The sequence below is a fragment of the Xenia sp. Carnegie-2017 genome, unplaced genomic scaffold, assembly GCF_021976095.1.
Source record: "Xenia sp. Carnegie-2017 unplaced genomic scaffold, XeniaSp_v1 HiC_scaffold_20, whole genome shotgun sequence".
NCBI classification, from domain to species: domain Eukaryota; kingdom Metazoa; phylum Cnidaria; class Anthozoa; order Malacalcyonacea; family Xeniidae; genus Xenia; species Xenia sp. Carnegie-2017.
In genome coordinates, this window is record NW_025813483.1 from 2,088,023 (window position 1) to 2,100,433 (window position 12,411).

The 12,411-nt window shown below is 39.2% G+C and overlaps 1 protein-coding gene and 1 pseudogene across 1 annotated transcript in view; one reads left to right on the forward strand and one right to left on the reverse strand.

The window, feature by feature from the left end:
- LOC124442023 overlaps positions 1-12,411 on the reverse strand; it is a 103,332-nt pseudogene that overhangs the window by 75,801 nt on the left and 15,120 nt on the right.
- LOC124442019 overlaps positions 1-12,411 on the forward strand; it is a 76,899-nt gene that overhangs the window by 62,503 nt on the left and 1,985 nt on the right. Inside the window, exon 4 of the transcript XR_006947064.1 lies at positions 11,558-11,790. The gene's annotated coding sequence lies outside the window, so the exon portion shown is untranslated. The remainder of the gene's footprint in view (positions 1-11,557; positions 11,791-12,411) is intronic.

A 12,411-nucleotide genomic window follows, 5' to 3' on the forward strand; every position in this document is an offset into this window, starting at 1 on the left:
GTTTACAACATTTTACTTTTTCATTAAATTGTTACGTCTTATACAATTTACAAATCTTCTGTTAAACATATTCTGAATCGTCAACAAAAAACACTCAACAAGATCTTAAAGATCATTGGTCAATTTAGATGGTATGTCAACGTACAACCATTAATATTATAATGAATATAGGACCAGAATATTTAAATCGAAAGAGAGTATGAAGTTTATTATCTAGATGTTTACATTTCGCGAATTTTGCGTTAGATATCTATGGAACATTTATTTGCTACAAATTTGCATGGTCACTATTTTTGTTTTCTTTCTGCGTCTTTGATGAAAGGCATTTTTGATATGAATAACAATTGTTGACTTTCATGGGTTTTTTAAACAATCTCAAATAAATTTAGATAATTTAACGTTGGGAAACACTGAACTTTCCAGCATCATCACTAGCAATACATTCTAATAGATCATTTTAAATATTATTCTAAAAATTCAACAAAATGTGTCAAAATATTGACACATCACAGAATTTCAGTTATGCATATCATTATACGGAATGATTTTAATTTTTTTGACATGACTATCTTTAAGAAGCAAGACATTTTTTTTATTTCTTATTGGATTCTCTTGCTAAAAATCTTATGTATGATCAACAGAAAACAATTATCTTTGATGGATTTTAATTGACGTCAACATAAAATTCATTAATATTGACACAGAATTAGGAAATCGAACGAGACTTAACTGCAGTTGAAGTTCGATTAGGATTCTATTAGCATCTACAGAGCAGAGATTAAACGAGATACTACGCATGCGCACATTGGTCATATTTCAAAGATAGTGGCCACATGAACCGCCTAAATGTGCATATGAACGATATGCAGGGAGGCAGTAACATGATGGATGGGCGTGTAATCTCTTCTCTGTAGATGCTAATAGAATCACAACCCCAACCGAAATTCAACTTCAGTTAAGTCTCGCTCAATTTCCTAATTCTATTAGCATCTACCACAGAGATCCCACGAGATTTGAAAGTCATGTGGACACACTTCATGCCTACACGCAAATACGACATTAAGTTATAAACTTATTTTAATTGGAGATGTGTCAAACATACCCAGAAATAGTAACAAATATGAATTGAAATATTTCCTTCTCTTGCACTATCCATGCAAGTATATTTGTTCTGAACTCCCTGCCAAGTTCAACTAAAGAGAATTCTCATCCAATACCTGCCTTATTCGGACGCTGAAAGAATGGCATTCCCAAACTCCACATCGTCACATTGAGACACAACGTTCTTATTGTAAAACCGATGAAAAACGCAATCAGTCTTCCAACTTGCACCTTTCAGTATAGAGTTTATTGAAACATCACATTGCTTCGCTTTACTGGTGGCTGCGGCTCGTGTACTATGTGGTTTGAACGTTTCTATATCAAGTCCTGCAGTTTGCATGACAACCTTTATCCAACGAGATATAGATGACTTTGATACTTTATGAAAGTGTCGAATTCTGCTAAGAAACAGTTGATTTTCCTGAACCCAAATGGGAGCAGTACGTTTAATATATTCTTCCATGACTGAGGCAACACAAAGTTGGTGATCGGCAGGGAGCTTTGGTATCACTGAAGTAGGTTGAATGCGTGTTAGTCCATGCGTGTTTGACAAGTTGGTCGAGATAGAAGGTGTATAAGTCCTCTTCCTTCTTTGCAGTTAAGAGGTTCATGAGGTGGAGTAATGGGGCACCCTGCCATGTGACTAATGCACAGAGCATTACCAACTTATGAGTAAGCTGTTGTAGGGTTAAGTCTTCTACTGCGGGATATGTCTTTATATACTCTAAATTAATGGAGGTGTCCCAGGTCACGTGATATCTTGGTAGTGCTGGTCTAGATTGGAACACTCCCTTTATAAATCTCTGAACCTTATAATGTGTACCAATCGTAGAATTCACTTCGGTAATAACGAATGAAGATAACATACTTCGAACAGTGTTTATGCAACTGTAACTCATCCCTTTGTTAAATAGGTGCTGTAGAAAGTCTAGAACTACCTGTAAAGTTGGATGAAGGGGATCTGCATTCCGTTTGTTAAGATAGAGTTGCCATTTGCTAAAGTAACTTCATATTGTTTTTGTGCTCTTGGCCGCAAGGAATTAAGTCTTGTTGCTTGAGCTTGTGGTGAAATGCCCTTACTTGAAAATGATCTCCGGATAAGAGACAAGCTATCAGTCTCAGTCTCCCTTTGAGTGGATGTTCTTTTGTTTGCTTGGATGGTAAGCTCATGTTGCTTTTGTTTTTGGGTAGGAGAATGGGTCGGTGAATCATTAATCTTGTCAGCCTCGGATACCAGGATTGAGTTGGCCAATTCGGCGCGATGAGAATTGTCCGTGCCTGGGCCGTTTCTATTTTTTGTAAAACTTGTGACATAACACTAAAAGGTGGAAAAGCATAAAGAAACAATTTACTCCAATCAATGCAAAAAGCGTCAATAGTCCACACCTGTGGATCTGGGTGCCACAAGACATAGGGTTTAAGTTGATAGTTTAGTCTAGAAGGAAACATGTCAACTTCTGGGGTCCCAAAATATGCTGTTATTTCACGAAATGATTCAGCATCAAGCTTCCATTCTTTGGAATCATCAAATGTTCTGGAAGCTTTGTCAACCACCACATTAAGTTTCCCAGGGATATAGCTGACAGTTAGCCATATGTCCCTGATTCTGCAACACGCCCATATTTCTCTTGCAATTTTATCGCAATGGTGAGAGTGGTAGCCCCCCCTTCCTATGTGTAAATATATGCAAGGGCAGTGGTAATGTCAGTCATTACTTTAATGCGGGTGTGGACTAGACAATTAATGAGCAACTAATTCCAGACAATTAATGTGGGAGTCTTTGTCGGCGATTGACGATTCGCCTCAGGTGGACTGTTTGTTAATACTTGCGCCCCATCCCTTGAGTCAAAAAAGAGTCATCAATTTTACCGCTAGAAACGTGCCCAAGCTCCCTCTGCTTAGAATAAACAGGCTTGAGTATCTTTGTAAATAAACGTGGAGCAGAAGATATTACTTGAGCAAGGCATGTGAATTGGTATAGATAACCTTTGCACATAACTTTTAAGTATTTGTGATGCTCCATGTGTATTGGTATTGAGTAATAGGCATCTCTAAGGTCAACGGATGCCATGTAGCACCCAGGTCGCATGATTTGAGTACAAATATGGATAGATTCCATTTTAAAGTGGTGATATGTTACAAATGTGTTGAAATCTTTTTTGCTTAATATCATTGTAAAGGTCCATCTTTCTTTGCTCCAAGAAAGATATTGGAAAAAAACTCGCCCTGTTCATTTTTATAGAGTGGGGTTGTTTCAGCTGGACTGGGGCTATAAGAAAATTAATCTTGTATCCGCTTACAGCTGATAAAATGGAAGGATCCTGAGTTAGCTCCCTCCACTTCCCAATAAATTGTTGTATCCGGCCTGCAGCTATACTACAATCATTGTTTCCCCAAGATACGATAGAAGTACTACACTCACGTTTACTAAAACTTACACTGTCAAGAGTAGGAGTCACTGCTTTCTTAGTGTTTTTCCCCTGTCTCGAGTTTCCTCTTGGGTTGGTTTTGATAATAGTTGCGTCGTTGGGGTAGGCTTTGTAAATGACCGCCCCGACGCTGGAATAAAAAAGGCACATTGGAATTATATGAGCTGGTCGACCGTTGATCGTTGCGTTTCCGTTTTTGGCTTGTCAGTTGCTGTGCAGGCTTTTGCTTTCTTTTACTGTTTTCAGGCGTTCCTTTAAATCATCACCAAACAGTTCTGCAGCAACAAGTTCTTTGTTACTACAGATTGCCTTGTAATTTTCATCAAGGTCAACTTTGAAGTCTCTGCGGCACATGTTCAGATCATGATTAGCTGAAGCGAGAAGCAGAATTGATGTGGACAAACCATCCCAGATAACCTCTAGTGTCCTGGTGTCGGTGCAGGCTTTTTAGGGTTTGTGACAAGAGAGGTAATAATCGTTTCCGCAATTCGGGAAATCGGAATGAGGCCCTTTATTAAGGCTTCTTGCATGTAATTTTTGTAGACGTGCATCCATGCTACGTGTGGATTTCCTAGCAATGTCCCAAATTTCTGGGTTCACCTTTGCAACTTTTAACAGGTCACAGTTTTCGGATCGTTTTACCCCTTCCTTCGGTTTTGATAATGTTTGCTCGTTTAGTCCAATGGGTAAAATGCTGGTCAGGATTTTAGAAATTTTAGTTGGCAATGGTTGGTCTGTCGGCTCATTCTCAGTCACTTCGTGAATCAGCTCATCTACCAAAGCATCGCTTTGCTTTGCTAGAGCTGGAGCTGTACCTGCAACTACAGCAGCAGCCCGTTGGTTTAGTGTTCGTCATCAGTTTCCCCTTCAGACATAACATCACCATCGTTCATTTGGCGTGCGGCATCATAAGCCTGCTTAAGCTCTCTTACGACTGGAGCAAAAGTTGATCGACTTTCCTGTTAAGGTCATCCAAAGAAGTTCTATCGTCATTTCCTTTTTCTAGGACATTGTTGTTGTTGCCTTTGGCAGGGTGTTTATACCCGCCCCCGCCAGATTTGCTCATTTTCCCTTGTAGACAGACTGTCTCTGTTGTGGCTCATCGTCTACATTCACGTTTTCTAATAAGCCCGACAGCGTCGGATTAGGATTGTTATGCAAGAGCGTCAAGTCGTCTGCTTGCTCAATTGCTTCGCTGACTTTGCCATTTGTTGTTGAATAGATTATCTAACCACAGAAAAAGAGTTTGCCGCCCAAACTCAGTGGTTATGTAGGTGTTTTGTCCTGTATTGTTTTTTAAAACTTTTTTTCGTTCTACACAGCCAGATGGCAAATTATTTTATGGATTATTCGTATATGACCAAACACACCATCTGTAATGGCGGTGAGCAAGGTAGAGAATGACCAAAGTGGGCATGCGTAGTATCTTGTGGGATCTCTGCAGGTAGATGCTAATAGAATCAATGATTCCTAAGGCAAATTGGTCGTTATCATTTCAAGTTGCATGTGTTTCTTCTTCTGTTTGGTTAGTGTGGGCCTTCACACTCACGCATCATGGAAAGTCAGAAAAAATGTGAACTTAGGTTAGTGTGGGCCTTCACACTCACGCATCATGGAAAGTCAGAAAAAATGTGAACTTAGGTTGGTGTAGGCATTAACACTCACGCATCATGGAAAGTCAGAAAAAATGTGAACTTTGGTTGGTGTAGGCATTAACACTCACGCATCATGGAAAGTCATAAAAAATGTGAACTTTGGTTGGTGTAGGCATTAACACTCACGCATCATGGAAAGTCAGAAAAAATGTGAACTTTGGTTGGTGTAGGCATTAACACTCACGCATCATGGAAAGTCAGAAAAATGTGAACTTTGGTTGGTGTAGGCATTAACACTCACGCATCATGGAAAGTCAGAAAAAATGTGAACTTAGGTTGGTGTAGGCATTAACACTCACGCATCATGGAAAGTCATAAAAATGTGAACTTTGGTTGGTGTAGGCATTAACACTCACGCATCATGGAAAGTCAGAAAAAATGTGAACTTTGGTTGGTGTAGGCATTAACACTCACGCATCATGGAAAGTCAGAAAAAATGTGAACTTAGGTTGGTGTAGGCATTAACACTCACGCATCATGGAAAGTCAGAAAAAATGTGAACTTTGGTTGGTGTAGGCATTAACACTCACGCATCATGGAAAGTCATAAAAATGTGAACTTTGGTTGGTGTAGGCATTAACACTCACGCATCATGGAAAGTCAGAAAAAATGTGAACTTTGGTTGGTGTAGGCATTAACACTCACGCATCATGGAAAGTCATAAAAAATGTGAACTTTGGTTGGTGTAGGCATTAACACTCACGCATCATGGAAAGTCATAAAAAATGTGAACTTTGGTTGGTGTTGGCATTAACACTCACGCATCATGGAAAGTCATAAAAAATGTGAACTTTGGTTGGTGTAGGCATTAACACTCACGCATCATGGAAAGTCAGAAAAAATGTGAACTTTGGTTGGTGTTGGCATTAACACTCACGCATCATGGAAAGTCATAAAAAATGTGAACTTAGGTTGGTGTAGGCATTAACACTCACGCATCATGGAAAGTCAGAAAAAATGTGAACTTTGGTTGGTGTTGGCATTAACACTCACGCATCATGGAAAGTCATAAAAAATGTGAACTTTGGTTGGTGTAGGCATTAACACTCACGCATCATGGAAAGTCATAAAAAATGGGAACTTTGGTTGGTGTAGGCATTAACACTCACGCATCATGGAAAGTCATAAAAAATGTGAACTTTGGTTGGTGTTGGCATTAACACTCACGCATCATGGAAAGTCATAAAAAATGTGAACTTAGGTTGGTGTAGGCATTAACACTCACGCATCATGGAAAGTCAGAAAAATGTGAACTTTGGTTGGTGTTGGCATTAACACTCACGCATCATGGAAAGTCATAAAAAATGTGAACTTAGGTTGGTGTAGGCATTAACACTCACGCATCATGGAAAGTCAGAAAAAATGTGAACTTAGGTTGGTGTAGGCATTAACACTCACGCATCATGGAAAGTCAGAAAAATGTGAACTTTGGTTGGTGTAGGCATTAACACTCACGCATCATGGAAAGTCAGAAAAATGTGAACTTTGGTTGGTGTAGGCATTAACACTCACGCATCATGGAAAGTCAGAAAAATGTGAACTTTGGTTGGTGTAGGCATTAACACTCACGCATCATGGAAAGTCATAAAAAATGTGAACTTTGGTTGGTGTAGGCATTAACACTCACGCATCATGGAAAGTCAGAAAAATGTGAACTTTGGTTGGTGTAGGCATTAACACTCACGCATCATGGAAAGTCAGAAAAAATGTGAACTTAGGTTGGTGTAGGCATTAACACTCACGCATCATGGAAAGTCATAAAAAATGTGAACTTTGGTTGGTGTAGGCATTAACACTCACGCATCATGGAAAGTCAGAAAAAATGTGAACTTAGGTTGGTGTAGGCATTAACACTCACGCATCATGGAAAGTCATAAAAAATGTGAACTTTGGTTGGTGTAGGCATTAACACTCACGCATCATGGAAAGTCATAAAAAATGTGAACTTTGGTTGGTGTAGGCATTAACACTCACGCATCATGGAAAGTCAGAAAAAATGTGAACTTTGGTTGGTGTAGACATTGACACTCACGCATCATGGAAAGTCATAAAAAATGTGAACTTTGGTTGGTGTGGGCATTAACACTCACGCATCATGGAAAGTCAGAAAAATGTGAACTTTGGTTGGTGTAGACATTGACACTCACGCATCATGGAAAGTCAGAAAAAATGTGAACTTAGGTTGGTGTAGGCATTAACACTCACGCATCATGGAAAGTCATAAAAAATGTGAACTTTGGTTGGTGTAGGCATTAACACTCACGCATCATGGAAAGTCATAAAAAATGTGAACTTAGGTTGGTGTAGGCATTAACACTCACGCATCATGGAAAGTCAGAAAAAATGTGAACTTAGGTTGGTGTAGGCATTAACACTCACGCATCATGGAAAGTCAGAAAAAATGTGAACTTAGGTTGGTGTAGGCATTAACACTCACGCATCATGGAAAGTCAGAAAAAATGTGAACTTTGGTTGGTGTAGGCATTAACACTCACGCATCATGGAAAGTCAGAAAAAATGTGAACTTTGGTTGGTGTAGGCATTAACACTCACGCATCATGGAAAGTCATAAAAAATGTGAACTTTGGTTGGTGTGGGCATTAACACTCACGCATCATGGAAAGTCAGAAAAATGTGAACTTTGGTTGGTGTAGGCATTAACACTCACGCATCATGGAAAGTCAGAAAAATGTGAACTTTGGTTGGTGTAGGCATTAACACTCACGCATCATGGAAAGTCAGAAAAATGTGAACTTTGGTTGGTGTAGGCATTAACACTCACGCATCATGGAAAGTCAGAAAAAGTGTGAACTTTGGTTGGTGTAGGCATTAACACTCACGCATCATGGAAAGTCAGAAAAGTGTGAACTTTGGTTGGTGTAGGCATTAACACTCACGCATCATGGAAAGTCAGAAAAAGTGTGAACTTTGGTTGGTGTAGGCATTAACACTCACGCATCATGGAAAGTCAGAAAAAGTGTGAACTTTGGTTGGTGTGGGCATTAACACTCACGCATCATGGAAAGTCAGAAAAGTGTGAACTTTGGTTGGTGTAGGCATTAACACTCACGCATCATGGAAAGTCAGAAAAAGTGTGAACTTTGGTTGGTGTAGGCATTAACACTCACGCATCATGGAAAGTCAGAAAAGTGTGAACTTTGGTTGGTGTAGGCATTAACACTCACGCATCATGGAAAGTCAGAAAAATGTGAACTTTGGTTGGTGTAGGCATTAACACTCACGCATCATGGAAAGTCAGAAAAATGTGAACTTTGGTTGGTGTGGGCATTAACACTCACGCATCATGGAAAGTCAGAAAAGTGTGAACTTTGGTTGGTGTAGGCATTAACACTCACGCATCATGGAAAGTCAGAAAAAATGTGAACTTTGGTTGGTGTAGGCATTAACACTCACGCATCATGGAAAGTCAGAAAAATGTGAACTTTGGTTGGTGTAGGCATTAACACTCACGCATCATGGAAAGTCAGAAAAATGTGAACTTTGGTTGGTGTAGGCATTAACACTCACGCATCATGGAAAGTCATAAAAAATGTGAACTTTGGTTGGTGTAGGCATTAACACTCACGCATCATGGAAAGTCAGAAAAAATGTGAACTTTTGTTGGTGTAGGCATTAACACTCACGCATCATGGAAAGTCAGAAAAAATGTGAACTTTGGTTGGTGTAGGCATTAACACTCACGCATCATGGAAAGTCAGAAAAATGTGAACTTTGGTTGGTGTGGGCATTAACACTCACGCATCATGGAAAGTCAGAAAAAGTGTGAACTTTGGTTGGTGTGGGCATTAACACTCACGCATCATGGAAAGTCAGAAAAAATGTGAACTTTGGTTGGTGTAGGCATTAACACTCACGCATCATGGAAAGTCAGAAAAATGTGAACTTTGGTTGGTGTGGGCATTAACACTCACGCATCATGGAAAGTCAGAAAAGTGTGAACTTTGGTTGGTGTAGGCATTAACACTCACGCATCATGGAAAGTCAGAAAAATGTGAACTTTGGTTGGTGTAGGCATTAACACTCACGCATCATGGAAAGTCAGAAAAAATGTGAACTTTGGTTGTGTGGGCATTAACACTCACCCATCATGGAAAGTCAGAAAAAATGTGAACTTTGGTTGGTGTAGGCATTAACACTCACGCATCATGGAAAGTCAGAAAAAATGTGAACTTTGGTTGGTGTAGGCATTAACACTCACGCATCATGGAAAGTCAGAAAAATGTGAACTTTGGTTGGTGTGGGCATTAACACTCACGCATCATGGAAAGTCAGAAAAATGTGAACTTTGTTGGTGTAGGCATTAACACTCACGCATCATGGAAAGTCAGAAAAAGTGTGAACTTTGGTTGGTGTAGGCATTAACACTCACGCATCATGGAAAGTCAGAAAAATGTGAACTTTGGTTGGTGTAGGCATTAACACTCACGCATCATGGAAAGTCAGAAAAAATGTGAACTTTGGTTGTGTGGGCATTAACACTCACCCATCATGGAAAGTCAGAAAAAATGTGAACTTTGGTTGGTGTGGGCATTAACACTCACGCATCATGGAAAGTCAGAAAAAATGTGAACTTAGGTTGGTGTAGGCATTAACACTCACGCATCATGGAAAGTCAGAAAAAATGTGAACTTTGGTTGTGTGGGCATTAACACTCACGCATCATGGAAAGTCAGAAAAAGTGTGAACTTTGGTTGGTGTGGGCATTAACACTCACGCATCATGGAAAGTCAGAAAAAATGTGAACTTAGGTTGGTGTAGGCATTAACACTCACGCATCATGGAAAGTCAGAAAAAGTGTGAACTTTGGTTGGTGTAGGCATTAACACTCACGCATCATGGAAAGTCAGAAAAATGTGAACTTTGGTTGGTGTAGGCATTAACACTCACGCATCATGGAAAGTCAGAAAAAATGTGAACTTTGGTTGTGTGGGCATTAACACTCACCCATCATGGAAAGTCAGAAAAGTGTGAACTTTGGTTGTGTGGGCATTAACACTCACGCATCATGGAAAGTCAGAAAAAATGTGAACTTAGGTTGGTGTAGGCATTAACACTCACGCATCATGGAAAGTCAGAAAAAGTGTGAACTTTGGTTGGTGTTGGCATTAACACTCACGCATCATGGAAAGTCAGAAAAAGTGTGAACTTTGGTTGGTGTAGGCATTAACACTCACGCATCATGGAAAGTCAGAAAAATGTGAACTTTGGTTGGTGTTGGCATTAACACTCACGCATCATGGAAAGTCAGAAAAAGTGTGAACTTTGGTTGGTGTAGGCATTAACACTCACGCATCATGGAAAGTCAGAAAAGTGTGAACTTTGGTTGGTGTAGGCATTAACACTCACGCATCATGGAAAGTCAGAAAAGTGTGAACTTTGGTTGGTGTAGGCATTAACACTCACGCATCATGGAAAGTCAGAAAAATGTGAACTTTGGTTGGTGTAGGCATTAACACTCACGCATCATGGAAAGTCAGAAAAAGTGTGAACTTTGGTTGGTGTAGGCATTAACACTCACGCATCATGGAAAGTCAGAAAAATGTGAACTTTGGTTGGTGTAGGCATTAACACTCACGCATCATGGAAAGTCAGAAAAATGTGAACTTTGGTTGGTGTAGGCATTAACACTCACGCATCATGGAAAGTCAGAAAAATGTGAACTTTGGTTGGTGTTGGCATTAACACTCACGCATCATGGAAAGTCAGAAAAATGTGAACTTTGGTTGGTGTAGGCATTAACACTCACGCATCATGGAAAGTCAGAAAAAATGTGAACTTTGGTTGGTGTTGGCATTAACACTCACGCATCATGGAAAGTCAGAAAAAATGTGAACTTTGGTTTGTGTAGGCATTAACACTCACGCATCATGGAAAGTCAGAAAAAATGTGAACTTTGGGAAAAATTCTGCTAGGCTGTCATTTAACACTACGTCACCAATGATAAACAAGATATCTTTGTACACCAAAGTAAGCCTTCCTTTTGATTTCCCAACAACTATTTCTGAAGCAACAAAATAAGAGTTCACTCGATGATAAGCAATGGCTGACGTACTATGATAATTATATTGGCCCTTATATGACCCACCAACTAAAGCTAGGAGGCGTCTTGTAGAATGGTAAATTCTTGGTGCAGTTGCTTATTTGAATGAAAATTTCGTGTCTCTTGATAACACCCTTTATTTGGTTGCCAGTGTTTTCCGCCATTTGTCAGACACCATCAAAGTTTTTGTCGTTACGATAACATTGAAGAGAAATAACTGTTCTGTGTTTTGTTTTACGAGCATAACATCCATAGTGCTACTTTGTAAATATATGTTTAAGACACTAACATTTTCACAATTTTATTTTTAGAATAACAAAACAGAAGACGAATACGAAACCTTAAACAGTATCGAATTATAAATTTGCGGGCGGTGATGTTTATGGATCCTTATGATTTGGTAACTAAACCAATGCTTTGGTAATACTCTTGACGTGTCGAATAACTGCATTGACGGATTTGTAACACACAAACACCTGGTTTCATATTGGGATTTGAGTGTGAGCTTTGGATTGCTGTTATACAATGTGCATCACCAAAAAGGGTATGTGACTGGTTGCTTTCTTTTAAAATGCAATGGTTCAACATATCAGAGTGATTTCTGGGTTACTAATTTTAATCTGTGTGCATGGGAGTGTATGTAGATGGCAGGTGAGCTAACTTCCTTTACTTAAATCTTTTCTTTCATGCTCCATTTCTTCCTTATAACTTAATTCCATTGACGTCTTTTTAGCTTTTTTTGATTGTTTATGCAAACGACATATGGAGTCGCTCAAATGCCCGACGGTTACTCAAACCTTTGGGGTCCTGTGCTCCCTCTCAAATAAGCCTATGTCACAACAAATTTTCATTGTGAGGAAGGGACACGTGGTACTGTTTTGTTGGTGTAGATGTAAGAGAAATTCTTTGATTTTTTTAGTCATTTTCTATATTTTCCAAGACATTTCAAGTGTCAGGCATGTTTTAAGAAACTTGAAATGCATCCAAAGAAACACAATAAGTAAATTGTACATTTTTTGGCATTTCCATGAAATTCAGATGTCGATTACATACAGAATATTATCAAACAGTAATGGCTGAATATACCACAATATTTCACAGTGTGTAATTGATTAATTTTTTAAAAGTACGCCTGGACACATTCTCAATCTGCATTCTACACATA